General features: G+C 46.9%; 1 long non-coding RNA gene across 8 annotated transcripts in view; it reads left to right on the forward strand.

Annotated features, from left to right (window-relative positions):
* The window catches only part of LOC132378817 (uncharacterized), a 42032-nt gene extending 26370 nt beyond the window's left edge, over positions 1 to 15662 (forward strand). For 4 of the 8 annotated variants that reach the window (XR_009507194.1, XR_009507191.1, XR_009507192.1 and 1 more), the window contains 2 exons: positions 83 to 6138; positions 9087 to 10621. This is a non-coding gene — a long non-coding RNA (uncharacterized LOC132378817). Of the gene's footprint in view, positions 1 to 82; positions 6139 to 9086; positions 12650 to 14288 lie in introns of those variants that run through there. The other 4 variants (XR_009507198.1, XR_009507197.1, XR_009507196.1 and 1 more) reach the window with 4 other exon arrangements.
* The last annotated feature ends 347 nt before the right edge of the window (positions 15663 to 16009 follow it).

The raw sequence follows: 16009 nt of genomic DNA on the forward strand, positions 1-16009 counted from the left end.
GTCTTATTCTGACTGCTCATCTTTTCTCTTCGGTCCTGATGAAGAGTCTCAGCCAAAATGTTGACTGTTTACTCTTTTCCAGTGATGCTGCCTGGCCTGCTGAGTTCCTCCAGCATTTTGTGTGTGTTGCTTGGATTTCCAGCATCTGCAGGTTTTCTCTTGTTTGTGAAGGGAATAGATGGATGTGGACTGCGTGCAGTTTAATTGGCAGACGTAGTGGGCTGGAAGTCCTGCTCCTGTGCTACATGTTCCGTGGTCACCGGGGACTCAGTTCCAACACTCCATTCCCCTCAGCTTGAACTTCCAGCATCGGCAGGTTTTCTCCTGTTTGTGACAGGGAGTGATCACCACCTTGTCATAGCAGTGATGAAACTCAAGCTGAGAAGAAGCTCTGGGACCAGACCACAGGTACAATGTCATTTTGGCTTTGAGAAGCTCAAGGATATCAGTGTGAGATCTGCCTTCACTGTTTAGCTTCAGAACAAATACCAGGCCTGTAAGAACTCGACGAGGATGTGTCAGCAGACACAATGTGGGAATGGATTGTCTCAGTCTTCAAGAATAGCAGCAAGGATTGTCTAGGATACAGAGCTGGAAAGAACAAGATATGGATACAGCAGGAAAATGGACAGCCTTAGAAGAAACTTTTAGATGAAATGTCAACATGAATTCAAGTGAAACTTCAATGAGCATACACAAACAAAAAGTGAAATGACTTGTAAGAAAGGATAAGAATGTATATCGTAAACCTTTCGGAAGACGCTGAAGTAGCAGCCAGTCGAGGTGATCGGGAAAGTATCAACAAGGTTTCAAATCTGGTATGCAGAAATTTCCAGGCCAGATCCAGTGGTCCCATGAGAGATAAGAATGGTCTGATTTTGACAACTGAAAAAGAGCAAGAAGCATGACAGAGTATTTCAGCAAACTACTGAATACACCACCACCAAATGAAAAACCTGATATACAGGAGTCAGCAGAGGACCTTGACATCGACACAGATCCACCCAAGAAAGAAGAGATTGTTGCTGCAATTAAATCATTAAAGACCAATAAAGCTCCAGGACATGACAATTTGAATGCCGAACTGTTCAATCTGAATCGAAAGTTTTAGTAGCCATCCTGCAATCACTGTTTACTATAATCTGAGAACGGGGACAAGTACCAAAGAACTGGACAAAGGGAATCACTGTAAGGATCCCCAAGAAAGGAGCGCCAGATGATTGCAACAACTGGTGTGGCATCACACTTCTGTCAGTGACCAGCAAGATTCTCGCCAAAGTCCAAAGGATTGCAAATGTTGTCCATATGTGTTTGGGGAAAGACCAAGCTGGCTTCAGGAAGAACAAAGGCTGTGTTGACCAGATCTTCATGCTGTGTAACATCATAGAGATAATAATAATAACATAACATAATCATAACATCAAGCAGAGTGACAGGGGCAACTGTGTGTGAATTTAGTGGACTCTCCACAGGGAGAGCCTCTGGTAAATTCTCAGATCATGTTGTATCCTTTCCAAAATTCTCCAGTTTATCCAGAGTTTCTATGCTAATTTCACCCGCACAGCTGAGCTGCAATTTGAGTTTTGAAGTCAAGACAGGAGTTAGGCAATGCTGTGTGATGTCAGCAATATTATTTAACCTGGTGACTGACTGGGTTATGAGGCAAACAATGAATGATAAGCAGAGAGGCATTAAGTGGATGATCTCGCATTACTATCACGTACATACCAGCACATGCAAGGGAAAACTCCGTGCTTGTGTACCTTTAGTGGACGCTGGATGGAGTCAGCTAGAGAAAGACTGAGACCATAACCCTCAGAGTCTCCTCTTCCCATCAAGGCATATGGCATTGACTTGCCCAGCACCGGCAGATTCACCTATCCAGGCAGCATCATTCAGCAGAATGGTGGGAACAAGGATGACATGAAGTGCAGACTCTTTCAGATCAATGAGCAACGTATGGGGATTAACCAAGTATAGCATCCACGCCAAGGTGAAGCTGTACCAGATCGGTGTTCTGTCCACAGACTTGTACACATCAGAAATCTGGCACATGACAGAGAATGACTTTGCCAAGCTGTCATCATTCCACACCATGAGCCTCCAGAAGATCCATTGTATTTTCTGGCCAAGAAAGATCTTCAACCATGCCCTACTCCTTCAGTGTCACCAAGAGGTCATGGCCACAATCATCATGAGGAAACATTGGACATGGATTGGGTACATGATGAGAAGAGAGGCCAACTCCGTCAGCACGATGACACTTCGTTGGACCCCTGAAGGGTGGAGGAAATGTGAGAGACCAAAGACAACTTGCAGAAACGAGGATCCTGAACCACACAATATGGCCAAGGACAGACAGATAGAGGACCTTCAAAGAGCCAGTGGTGTAATCCAGGCAGCATCTATGAAAAAGAGTATAGTCAATGTTTCATGCCAAGACCCTTCATCAGGACTGGAGAAAAAAGGATGAGGAGTCACAATTAGAAGGTGGAAGGAAGGGAGGGAGAAACACAAGGTGATAGGTGAAACTGGGAAGGCAGGGGTGAAGTAAAGAGCCGGGAAGTTGATTGGTGAAAGAGACACAGGGCTGGAGAAGGGGCAATCTAATAAGAGAGGATAGAAGGCCTTACAAGAAAGAAAAAGGGGGAGGAGCACCAGAGGGAGGTGATAGGCAGGCAAGAAGATATGGTGAAAGAGGAAAAATGGAATGGGGAATAGAGAAGTGGGGGGGGGGAGGGCATTACCAGAAGTTCTAGAAAGCAATGTTTATGCCATCAGGTTGGAGGCTACCCAGATGGAATATAAGGTGTTGCTCTTCTAACCTGAGTGTGGCCCCATTGTGACAGGCCTTGGCTGGACATGTTGGAATGGGAAGTGGAATTAAATTGGGTGGCCACTGGGAGATCCTGCTTTTTCTGATGGATTTAGAGTTGGTACTCAGCAAAGCGGTCTCCCAGTCTACATTGAGAATTACCGATATACAAGAAGCCACACCAGGAGCACCGGTACAGTAGATGACCCCAACAGGCTCGCAGGTGAAGTGTCACCTCATCTAGAAGAACTGTTTGAGCCCTGAATGGTAGTGAGGGAGGAAGTCTAGGGACAAGTGTAGCACTTGTTCTGCTTACAAGGATAAGTGCCAGGAGGGAGATGAGTGGGGAGGAATGAATGGACAAGAGGGTCGCGTAGGGAGAGATCCCTGTGGAACGCAAAAGGTGGGGGGAGGTATGCTTGGTGGCTGAATCCCATTGGAGATAGCAGAAGTTATGGAGAATTATGTGCTGGAGGTGGAGGCTGGTGGGGTGGTAGATGAGGACTAGAGGAACCCTCTCCCTGGTGGGGTGGTGGGACAATGGGGTAAGAGCAGAGTTGTGTGAAATGGAAGAGATGTGGTTGAGGAAGGGAAGCCCTTTTCTTTGGAGAAGGAAGACATATCCTTCGTTCTGGAATGAAAAACCCTCATCCTGTTGGCAGATGCGGCGCTGGCGGAGGAATTGCGGGAAAGGGAAGACATTTTTACAAGTAACAGGGCGGAAAGAGGTATAATCCAAGTAGCTGTGAGAGTCATTGGGTTTTTAATAGACATTAGGAGATAAGCTGACTCCAGAGATAGGAACAGAGAGATCGGGAAAGGGGAGGGTGACGCCGGAAAAGGTCAGCGGTGCCGATGGAGAGTCCTCGCCTAAGAAGTAGGCACGGAGACCGAGGTGGCGGAAGAACAGCTCAGCGCCACGGTGGGCACGGAACTCGCTGAGGTGTGGGCGCAGGGAGATAAAGGTGAGGCCCTTACTGAGGACAGAACGTCCTACCCCTTCGAGGGGAAGGTCAGAGGAATGGTGAAAACCGGCACGGATGAGAGCTGCGATCGGAGGGAGGGGGAAGAGGTTTGGTAGTATTAGAGGAGAGGGGGAGAGTTGGGGAGTCCAGGGAAGGAGAGGAAGATGGAGTCTCCGAGCGATGGGACCGGCGAGACACGGGATTACGGAGTGGTGGGGGTGCAGGGAGGAGCGGAAGACGGGAGACGGGCTCCGGCGGCAACCGGGAGGCGTTCTCGGTCAATGCTGGAGTCGGCAGTAGCAGGGGTCGCGGTCTGGAGTCGCCCGTGCCTGCCGGTGTTGGGGACAGCGGGTCCTGAGGTCTGTAGACCAGCGTTCTACCGATCCTTGCAGGACGTGAGAATGTCGGCGATTGAAAGCGTGGACCCCGCGCAGGATAAAGTAGCGGGCAGGTCAACTGCAGGCGGCGGAGAGAGAGAGAATCCCGGAGTTGTGGAAGCGACTGGGAAAGGGACCTTTGTATATGCTTCTTTTACACCCTCTCCAAAGCCTGCACGTGAAGTGACCAGAACACTCCGAGTGTCACTTGACCAAGGTCCTGCAGAAGCCCTGACGCGGCTGCTGGGTGGAGAATGTGCAAGAGGTCTTGCTCCCGGCTTCTGGCTTCATCACTGCCGAGACCCGTGGAGCACACACACCGAGTGCTGAGAACGGAGGAGGGACAAGGACGTAGAACTAGACAGATCTTTGATGTACTGGCCCTGGTTCCCAGACCCATTGAGTCTGCTGCCACAGGAAGTTGCAGGGACACACGTCAACTGAGGGATAGAAAGGTCTTGAGGCAAACAAAGTCCTTGCCAGAACCTCTACTCACAGTTTCGCAATCTCATCTCGGAGACAGAGACAAGCCAGAGGTGCTGTCATGGTGAATAGTTCAAGGAAGGAGACAAATCCATTCGTATTGACCTTACCGTCTACCAGAAGGAAAATCATTACCCGGATCTTTCTCTGCTGCCTGTCCCAATGCCAAAGAGCAGCTCCCTGAATTGCAGTTCGGATCCCATCTGGTGAAAGACATGATATTCACTCTACAATAGCGCTGAATAAAATGCACAGTTCTGAATGAAATGTCTTCTTTTTAAAGCACATTGGTCACTGACTGTAGATAAACAAAGACGACAAGCAATCACTTTATTAGGTACAACTGTTCACCCGCCCTTTAATGCCAATATCTATGGTCAAGAGGTTCCGTTGTCGTTCAAGTGTTTCTGTTTCCGTTCCAAAGTTTCAAATCGTAGGCTGGACAGTCTTCTGAAGATTGGACAACGTCTGTTGAGGCTGCAGGGCTTGGGCTTGTGTATCCAGTTTTTATAGCCCCCTACCCATGTTGGTGTTGAAAGAAATGAGGTGGCAGACATTCTAGCCAGTAATCACTTCAAAATAAGGGTATAAATGTGGGGGTGCCTTTGCATACGGGGAGGTGAAAGCCGTGATTTAAAAAAGTCTATTCGAACACCGTGACAATGAAGTTGGGACAAGCTGAAGAAAGGACAGCATTTATATGTAATTCAGAGGATGGTGGGAACTTAGCTGGAAGATGGGTATAAAAGTGGGAAGAAGTTATACTTACTCATTTACATTTTGGACATAGTAGGTTCAATAATTTCTTATGCAGAATTTATCAGTATGACAACGGGCACTTGTGAAGAAATGATGCAGCATACAGTGTATTGATGAATGCAGTTCCTACGAGGTGCAAAGGAAACATCTTTGAGACAGACACAGTTTAACATAGAATGTTTGTTGGGATGTCACTGCCATGGCAATGCATACAAGTGCGCGTTTGACTTAATGAAAAACGTTAGGCTTTTTGATATTGGGGAGGAATTTAGTGAGCATACTTGCTCTCTCTTTGCTCCACACTCCCACTTGTAAGGTGCATCACTGACCCCTAATGCCAAGCATCCTTCTCCCTTGCCACCAAAGGAAAAAGTAATTTAAGTGGGTGGAGTAGACGGCGTCTGTGAACATTGTATTTGGTAGATCTGGACACTTTACTGATGACACCCGACTAAAACTGCCAATGGCAAGTCATCAGTTTATCATAAAACTCCACCGGGATTCATATGTCCTTTCATATGGTGAGGGAGGCTTGCTGTGTGTAACCTACATGTTTAGCTGCTGATATTAGCCCTTCAATATTTGATTGACCCTAGGCTGGAGGCGGAGTTCTGACGGCTTTCGGTGTAGTACATTAAACACTCCTCATTTCCAGAGAGTGTTTACTCTTTTCCGTAGACGCTGCTTGGCCTGCTAAGTTCCTCCAGCATCATCATCACAGGCAGAGCTGACCATGCACGTATGTACATATATCACTGTATATTCGTAAGCATATCACCCCTTTCCCCAAGGTGCTGCCGCATTCTCCGACTCTTCATGCTGTCTCTCAGTTATTCCCTCATTGTTACCTCAGCATTTCTTCCTGCTCCACTTGCACTACCATCTGCGGACCAATTATACTGGGAATCCTTGATGAGGATGGTTTGGACCCAAATGCTGGAGTGTCCGAGGCTAGGGTCGAGAACTGAGCACAAAACAAAACGCTAGACGGTATCTCTGGTTCGGGTTTACGATTGAACACTGAAGCTCCGCCCAGGTCCTCTCTAAATACTCAATTCTTGGCGCCCCTGAGCATGACTGCCGTTTAGCGGGACCGTCCTGAGCCCTTACGCCCGAGAGGTAGAGCGTCTTACCTCGGAAGGCGTAACAGGAGCCCTTCCCCTTCGGCCAACTCCTGACGGCCCTGGCTGCTCGGAGACGTGGTGATAGTGGCCCCCAGCAGCTCTCCTCGGAACCGAATCCCTCCTAGTCCACGAGATATCGCCGAACAGTTCGTGAGTCCAAAAGCCTTCTCACCATCTATAAGCCTGGGTGCCGGCGGGGCTAAGGGCTAGTGCTGACAGTTTTTAATTTAAAGATTTGCAAGGTGGCGATTGATCTTTCGGGTCTTGTGGAGCTGCAAGGTGTAAGCCACCGGGTTTACTCCTCTCAGGACTTTGAATGGTCCAATGAACTTAGGGGCCAGCTTTCTGGACTCCAGCGGAGAGGCAAATCAGGAGTGGACAGTCAAGACCTGTTGCCCAGGCCGCAAAGCGGGTCCCCGTCTTCCCCTTCGGTTCTCCTGGGTCTCCGCCTTCTGGGTATAGAGGCCAGCAAAATCTCTTACCCTGATCCAATTCAGCCTGTAGTGTTGGACGAGATCTTCGGCCGCAGCAACTCCAGTCTCTGCCTCCCGTTCCAGATAGACTGGCGGAGGTTAAACAAACTGGGGCTGGAACGGTGACATCCCCCGCGACGGATGCTGGGCGAGCTCTGCCGGGATCAAATGGTCGCTTCGCTCCTTTGGTCCTTCTGAAGCCAGGCGTCTTGGGGTTCGTTCCAAATCTTGGTTGTCCACTCCCTCTGGCCGTTGGACTACCCAGAGGAACGGCTTGATGTTACCCCAATCAGAAAGCCACGCCCGAGGAGTGCATGCCACCTGGGCCACATAAAGGAGGGTGATGAGAGGAAGACCCCATTCAATACACTGCTGGGGCACCGAGTACCTGGCCGTGCCTTTCGGTCTTGTGAATGCTCCAGCAGTCTTTCCGGCCTTTATTAACGACGTACTCCGGGATGCTCTCCACAAGTACTCCTTCATCTGCTTGAATAATATCCTAATCTTCCCGGAATCCATGGACGGGCATGTCGCCCCCGTCAGGGACATTTTAAAGATGCACCTGGACCATGAACTTTTTGTCAAGCTGGAGAAGTCCCAATTTCACGCGACAACCGTTTTATCACCTGCACTGCTCCTTCGCCTGGATTACCGAAGCGGAGGCTGCTTCTGCAGAGTTTAAACAGCGGTTCACACCAGCTCCCATCTTGGTTTCTCCTGACCCGGACTTTCTCTTCATCGTGCAGGCGGACGCCTCAGACATCGGTGTTGTCTCAATGGTCTCCTCCGGGCAGTAACCTGCACCCGTGCGCGGTCTTCTCCAGGTGGCCATCCACAGCAGACAGAAACGATGACATGGGAATCGGGAGCTTCCTGCGGTTAAGGCAGCTTTGGAGGGTTAGGGTTCGGGGAGAAGGGGCCAAGAACCCTTTTGTCGATTGGACAGACCACAAGAACCTGGCTTATATTCAGGAGGCCAACAGACTAAATTCCAGACGGGCCAGGTAGTCTTTGTTCCCTAACCACCTCAATTTCATTGACCTATCGACCGGAGTTAAAAAAAAAACAGAAACCAGATGCCTTGTCTTGTCAGTTTGTCGCACACCCGGAGAGTCTCCTGGGGTCAGATTCTGTGCCCCGTACAAGTGCTACACCCGCTACTACATCTCCTCCCTCACTACCATTCAGGACCCCAAACGGTCCTTCCAGGTGAGTCTGTTGGAGTCGTATACTGTGTCCGGTTCTCCAGTGTGGCCTCCTGCATATCGACCCGACGTCGACTGGGAGACCGCCTTGCAGAGCACCTATGCTCCGTCCGCCAGAGGAAGCGAACCTCCCAGTGGCCACGCATTTTAATCCCACTTCCCATTCCCATTCCCATTCCCATTCCAATATGTCAATCCATGGTCTCCCCTGCTGTCGCGATGAGGCCACCCTCAGGCTGGAAGAATAACACCTCATATTCCGTCTGGGTGGCCTCAAACTTGATGGCATCAGCATCAACTTCTCGAACTTTCAGTAATGCCCACTCTCCCCTCCTTCAGCATTCTCACACCTTCTTTCATGGCCTTGTGTTGTATGTTCGCCGGGGACTCAGTTCCAACATTTCCGCTCCCCCTCAGCCGGGTCCCAGTTCACACGCTCCCCTTCAATTTACTCCGTTCACGTAGAACATGGAAAGAAAACAAAAGTGTAATAAAAATAAAATCCAATCTTCCTGAATATCATCTACTCCAGCAAAACCTAAACCCCCAGAGTACTGGAGTTTCGGAGTTTCACTGCGCCTCCATTTGTACCCCCTTGTCCACAGTCAGTAGGAATGTCCCAGACAAACTCTCAGGCATTGAAATACTTCTGTAATGCAAGGAAACCTGTAGCCCAAAACTAGATAATGCTGTTTGAATTAATTGTACTGATGTTCCATTTAATCCAGATAAGAACTTGTCATATGTACACAAATATACCTGAATCTTATTTCTAGGATGAAACCCTTGACAAATCCTGCCAGCTCTTTGAAAAGCCTGGGTTAGTCCCACTCCTTTGCATTTTCTCTAACTAGCAGAGTGACCTGTAATATTGTTCTGCACTAGAGAGACAGACTTGTATACACGCTGACCTAGTGAGAGGCTCAGACATCCATGTTCCACCTTCCTCTCCTATCAGATTCCATCAACTGCAGCCCATTGTTGAATTGAAATGGTCACAGGTGAGTTGAAAATTTTGTCTTGCGTTCTGTTATAGAACATAGAGATCTACAGAACATTACAGGCCCTTTGGCCCACAATCCAGGCAATGTCCTTGTAGATATCCTCTGCACTCTCTCTATAGTATCCACATCCTTCCTGTAGCGAGGTGACCAGAACTGAGCACAGTACTCCAAGTGGGGTCTATATAGCTGAGATTTGTTCATACAGATCAAATCATTACACAGTGCATTGAAATAGTATGAGGTAAAACTATAACAGAGTGCAGAATGAAGAGTGACAGGCTCAGAGAAAATGTGGTGCAGAAAACAATGAAGCGCAAGATCATAATGAGGTGGACAGTGAGTTCGAGAGACTATCTTATAGGAAACCAGCAGGTCCGGCAGCATCTATGACAATGAATAAACAGTCAACATTTTCAGCCAACATCCTTCATCAGGACTGGAAAGCAAGGTGGGAGATACCAGAATAAAAAGGTGGGGGAGAGGAAGGAGGACAAGCTAGAAGGGGATAGGTGAACCAGATGCTGGGAAATGAGAAGGGCTGGAGAAGAAGAAATCTGAACCATAGGAGAAAAGGAAGAAGGAGGAGCACCGGGGGGTGGGGGGGGGGGGGTGGTGGTGATAGGCAAGTGAGGAGAAGTGGTAAGAGGACCATTTGCCATACCAAACCATTATCCATCCAGTAGAATGCCTTCTATACTGAATCTACAAATGTTGGTAAGGGTTGAAGAGGGCATTCCAAATTTCTTTAGCCTCCTGAGGAATGTGAGCTTTGTTAGCTGCGGTGTTTTTGTGGTCAGATCAAGACAGCTTATCGGCTGTCTTATATCACTCCTAGAAAATTGAAGCTCTCAACCTTCTCATCCTCAACACTGTTGAGGCAGGGGCATGTGCATTGCCTCCCCCGCATACCACCACCCCCCAGCTGAAGATAACGACCAGCTCTTTTGTTTTGCTGACATCGAGGGAAAAGTTGTTGTCATGAAATCATGTTACAAAGCACTCAATCTCCTTCCTATACTCCAACTCATTACTATTTGAGATATGGCCCCAGATGGTGGCATCATCTGCAAACCTGTGGAAGGACTGGGAGCAGAATTTGCCCTCACAGTCACCAGTGTACAGGGAGTAGAGTAAGGGGGCAAGGACACAACCCTGTAGGACACCAGTGTTGGGAATAATTGTGGTGGAGATGTTGCCTAGAGGCATCTGAGGGTCAGGAAGTCAGGATCCAGTTGCAGAGGGGAGCACTGATTCCTAGGATCTGGAGTTTGGTGGTGAGTTTGTTTGGAATTTTAGTACTGAATGCAGAGTGGTAGTCAATAAATAACAAGTCCCACCCATCACCACCCAGTCTCTGTCATGATTTTCATTCTGTCCTTCTTCATCGGGGGGGGGGGGGGGGGGACCCAGGGCAAATCTGACAGCCTCAATGTACAAAAATTTGTAGCACCTGTACAAAAGTATAGCATTTTAAAATATTTACATTTTTGCCCATTTTGGATCACTTTAGGAAAAGTCATCAAATTTCGGCTAAAAAAATGGCATTTAGGGTGTTTTTACTGCTGTCAAATGTCAAAATGGGTCAAATTTGGCCTGAACAGTAGGTAAGTGTTAAACTACTAACCAGTACATCTCTGAGTTGTAGGAGGAAAGCAGAGCACCTGGAGGAAACACATGCTCATCGGGGAACGTGCAGACTAACAGCGATGGGAATTGAACCTGGTTCACTCGTGCTGTAAAGTGTTACAGTAACTAAGTGGCTGGCTCTTTCTCCCCTCTTCCTCTTACTGCTTTATTCTGGCTATCTCCCCTCTGTCATCCAGCCCAGGATCTTGATGTAAAATAGTGACAGTCCATCTCCCTCCATAGATGTAGCCTGACGCATTAAGTTCCTTCACAATCTTCTTTATATCTCAAAGCACTTTACCGCCAATAATGTACCTGTGAGGTGTAGTTATGTATGTAGTATTGAGGAATATTTGTTGGGGAGGATGCACTACATTATGGTCATAAAATTATAAGCTAAATTGAAGGACAAATACATTACAGATATATATTTAATATTTCAGTAATATTTGAGTAATATTGGAAGTATATTGTTGATAAATCATTCTTTGTTGTTTAATTCATTATGGGCTATATATAAGAGTAAGTGAATGGTCTACGTCATCATACCATGTTTGCATTTCTCATGAAAAGTAAATGTAATGCCCTGGATAAAATATCTACTGCTATGCTGTAGGTTTTATCAGTTTTCTGCAAAAGCAATGTGTCCTGCTGGTAGAATGTTTTGGTTTGGGCTAAAAATAAGAAGCCCTGCTGTTCAACTTAAAAATGTGGTGTCAGCCAAACAGGATGGTGGGGTCTGGAGAAAGTTCTAGAGAAAGCAGGATGGAGGGAGTTTTCTGACAGACAGTAGTCCGTTCTGGGATCTTTCATTGGGACCTGCGGAGTGGGACAAAAGGAAGATGCCACTGGATGCTGTTAGAACGAGAGTTCCCATTGTAAGAAGTACTTTGTGCTGATGAATGGTTCCAAGGAGGGAGGACAATATCCCTGAGAGGGAGAGCCAGTTTGCTCAAGATGGTTTTTGAGGGGAGTTGGAAAATATGGTGGGTGTCTTCACACAGACTGAGGGTCCAGCAATAAGAGAAACACCCCGGAATACTCCAGTATGAGCTCCAATGGTTATATGAACATTTGGCTGGTTTAACTGTAACGGGCCCTTTTCTTTTCTTTTTCCTATTAACTGTTAGATAAAACTGTAATTAGTAAGTATATTTTCTTTATAGTATTATGCAGTGTACAAACTGTTATTCCTTGCTGACTGATAATTGTGCGTGGACAGTGATTACACAGCATTTGCTCAAATCGCGGTTCCTTTAATCGGAACACCTATTTGGTTGAACCCAAATCATATCGACTCTAGACATCTATTGTTTATGAAAGGTCACCTTCTCACCGCTGAGTCACATGACTGTTGGCAGAGTTAGTCAACAAGCCAAGTCTGTACATGAGCCATGGTGAGGGGGTTGCATAAAGAGCAAAGTTTATTCCTGGCTCCGTGTTTCTCTTTCGAATAGTTTTATGTTTTGGAGTTACAAAACATAAAAAGAGGCTGGTAAGTAGCATGGAGATCATTTATATAACATGACTCACACAGATCCCCAGCATACAACAAAGGACACACTATTCACAGAATAGCGACTGGAGATAATACATTTGCAGTTCATTTATGCACAGTAAGGAGTCACCAAGGAATCCCTTCGTGATGAAGAAATAATCTGTCTTGGGCTAATTACTGATGAGGCTCTCCTGTTCTTTAGAATAACTCTGTCAGATGCTCTAACCTCCACCCAGCAGGTCCAATCTGCTCTCAGTCTGTTGTTTGATCCCAACGCCTGACATCACGCACCCTCATGGAGCACAACAACAACAGCCAAGGTTTGTGCTCACTATCTGGAGAGTGGCCTGCGCTCTCGACCCTCTGACCTAGAGGTGAGAATTCTGAGCTCCAGCCCAGAGATTCATCATCACATCAGGCATAGCCATCTCTAGCGATCAGACACCACACTGCCTCAGGGCTTTGGAAGTAACAAGTAGCTCTCTCAGTTGGATAACATCTTGCTTCATTTGTTCAATGGATTCCAACAAGTGTTTTGAACCCTGATAGTCTGCCAGCAATGAATTCTCAGAATGGGAACTCAAACTGTTAAGTGTACAGCCATATAAAATCATTTAACTGTTAAAAAAAATCAGTCATTGAGGTTTATGAGCATCGATGAGTTTATAATGTTTAACAGCGATGGATTTTCAGGTATTCTTCACTGAGATGAGAATTAACAGCATGATGGGACGTATTCCCTAATGTGTCAGGCTGAAAGAAAGTTCAGATTTCAGCTTCCAATTGAAGAACCCTTTCTAAAGATCTTCTATCCCGATGTGCAAAGCCTTTCCATCATCTACAGGACAGGAGAGTGGAGACATACTCTGTACTTGTGTAACACACACAAAAGTCTGGAGGAGCTCAGTAGATCAGGCAGCATCTATGGATGGAAATGAACTGTTCACATTTTGGGCTGAGATCTTTCATAAAACTGAATCTATTCCCTCCCGACCTGCTGAGCTTCTCCAGCATTTTGTGTGTGTTGCATCTGCAGAACTGCTTGTGCCCCTGTCCTCACCTGGTTGGTTCAACATCATACCAGGAGCCTGGAACCAACCATCTCAGACTTCCCAGCAACACCCACATCCTGTGACTAAAAACAAACGAAGTTGCTCTTTGAATCTCAATGAATAGATAGCAAAGTTCGTAAGAATTAGCAGACTGGGTTGGCACACATTTGATATGCACTGGATTTTCATTAATCCCGACTGTAATCAGTAAGTGAAAGATGTGAAAAGTTTAGAGGTAATTTTAAACTAACCCATCCATCAGGAAAGCACAAACGGCTGAAGGAACTCAGTGGTTGGGCTGCATCTGTGGAAGGAAATGGCCAGTCACCATTTTGGAGGTGGACTGGAAACTTGAGGGGTGATAGGCTGGAAAGAGGGAAGGGAAGGGCTGGGGCAGGAACTAGTGGGTGAGAGGTAGGTCCAGGTGAGGGGTGATAGGCTGGAAAGAGGTAAGGGAAGGGCTGGGGCAGGAATTAGTGAGTGAGAGGTAGATCCAGGTGAGGGGTGATAGGCTGGAAAGCGGGAAGGGGTGGGACAGGAGGTAGTGGGATATAGGTGGATCCAGGTGTGGGGAGATAGGCTGGTGGTGGAGGGAAGGGTGAAGGTAGAGACAGGGTTTTGAAGTTAGTAGGTGGAAGCAAGAAAGTGCTGCATATGATGGAATCTGTAGAACCAGATAAGGGAGATGGTGTGATTAACTGGAGGGAGAGGGCCCAGTGGAAGGAGTGTGTGATGAGGGACCGTTAGAAAGAAAAGACTGTGTGGAAGGACCTTGGTGTTTCAGAAGAAGAGAGAAGCTGACACAGACGGAGCAGATTGAGAAGGGACAGGGTCTAATGTCCCACTAGATATGTAGAACAATATTGGGTTTAAACTAACAGTTAGCTCAATCCATTTATCTGCACAGGCATCCTATGGACTTCGAAACAGACAGCACATCCCTCCATTGAGGCATCTTGAAAGGGTGGTGCCTCAAGAAAGCATCACCGACCATTAAGGAACCTCACCACCCAGGACATGCCCTCTCTGCGTAATTACCATCAGGGAGGAGGTACAGGAGCCTGAAGACACACACAATGTTTTAGGATTGGCTTCTTCCCCTTGGCCATCTTTGAACCCTTGAACACTACCTTATGATTCTTTTTTTGCACTATTTATTTATTCATCAATTAATTAATTTCTCTGTTTAATTTTTGAAGCTTCTAGTAATATTAACATCTTGCCCTGTGCTGCTGCACAACAATTTGCACGACATTTGTAAGTGATAATAAACCTGATTCTGACTCTGAATAACAAGCTATTGATTTCAGAGCCACTTACTCCCAGACAGCTTCACATCATTTTCTGGACAGTGAGAGAGGGAGGGGATATTGGGCTGGGGCGCTGTGAAATGGCACGGTGGCGAACCCGGACCAGGGTCGTGTGGAGTGGCATGATGTGGCATGGCATGGTTGAGAAATCTGTTGTTCTGTGTCAGCAGTACAGTGCAGGTGTAACACATTTCTGTAAGTTACAATAAATCATAGTGCAAAAGATAGATAGTGAGATGGTGTTTCTGGGTTCATGGACCATTCAGAAATCTGATAGCGAGGAAGACACACCGCCTGTTGAAGATGTCCTCCATGGTGGGGAGGCTTGTGCCTGTGACGGACTCTTCACCATTAGCAGTGAATCCTCACTGAGTAAGGAATTCAAGGGATATGAGGAAAGGCAAGTAAACAAGGGTGAAATACCGGCCAGCCATATTTAACGGGAGCCTCCTCCTCTCCTTCATAATTCACTGATTGTTCAGCACAGCATCATTCCAAAATCTAGCTCCAGCCGCTGGGATGAGGTGAGGTGCTTCCTGTGAGCCTTTAGCTTTTTGTTACAACGATAACTATGAACAGAGCGGTACAGCTCAGTACAGGCCCTTCGACCCATTATGTTGTGCTGGACCTTTAACTTACTCCAAGATCAATTTAACTCCTCCTTCTCATCTGACCTGATAATTACACCCTCTGGTATTGTCCATTTCTGCCCTGAAAGAACGCACTGGCTGCCCACTCTATCACAGCACCTTGAACAAATCACCTCTCATCCTCCTTCTCGCCAGAGGGAAAAACCCTACTTTGCTCAATCTATCCTCATAAGACATGCTCTCCAATCCAGGCAGCATCCTCTCAGCAGTCCCTCTTTGTGATGGTTAAAGTCACAGAGAATAAGGTGACTGGAAAACTTAAGTCACCATAAATTATGGACTTTAGCAAGGCCTTTGATAAGATCCTGCATTGAAGGCTGATCTGGAGGGTTCAGTCCTATAGGTTTTCACAAATAAAATGTAGTGAAGCGTTTTATGTTAAATGAAACCTGTAACACATTTTATTCAACTCTGAAACCTAAAGAAAAGCCTGCTGTAAATCTTTACAACCTCATCACATCAGACCAACCTCTGAAAGTGAAACTGCAACTCAGTGTCGATGGTTGAGAATTATGTACGTTTTTCCTAATTTCATTACCCTACACAGCCTCCCCCCAGAATTCACTAAAACCGGCACCGTGAGCCTGTTGGGACCCTGTACACGGGTGGGGGGACTGCGGGGGCATTGATACACTGATGGTCATGTTGTGACACCAAGAACATGACAG

Source organism: Hypanus sabinus, chromosome 21, assembly GCF_030144855.1.
Source record: "Hypanus sabinus isolate sHypSab1 chromosome 21, sHypSab1.hap1, whole genome shotgun sequence".
Lineage (NCBI taxonomy): Eukaryota > Metazoa > Chordata > Chondrichthyes > Myliobatiformes > Dasyatidae > Hypanus > Hypanus sabinus.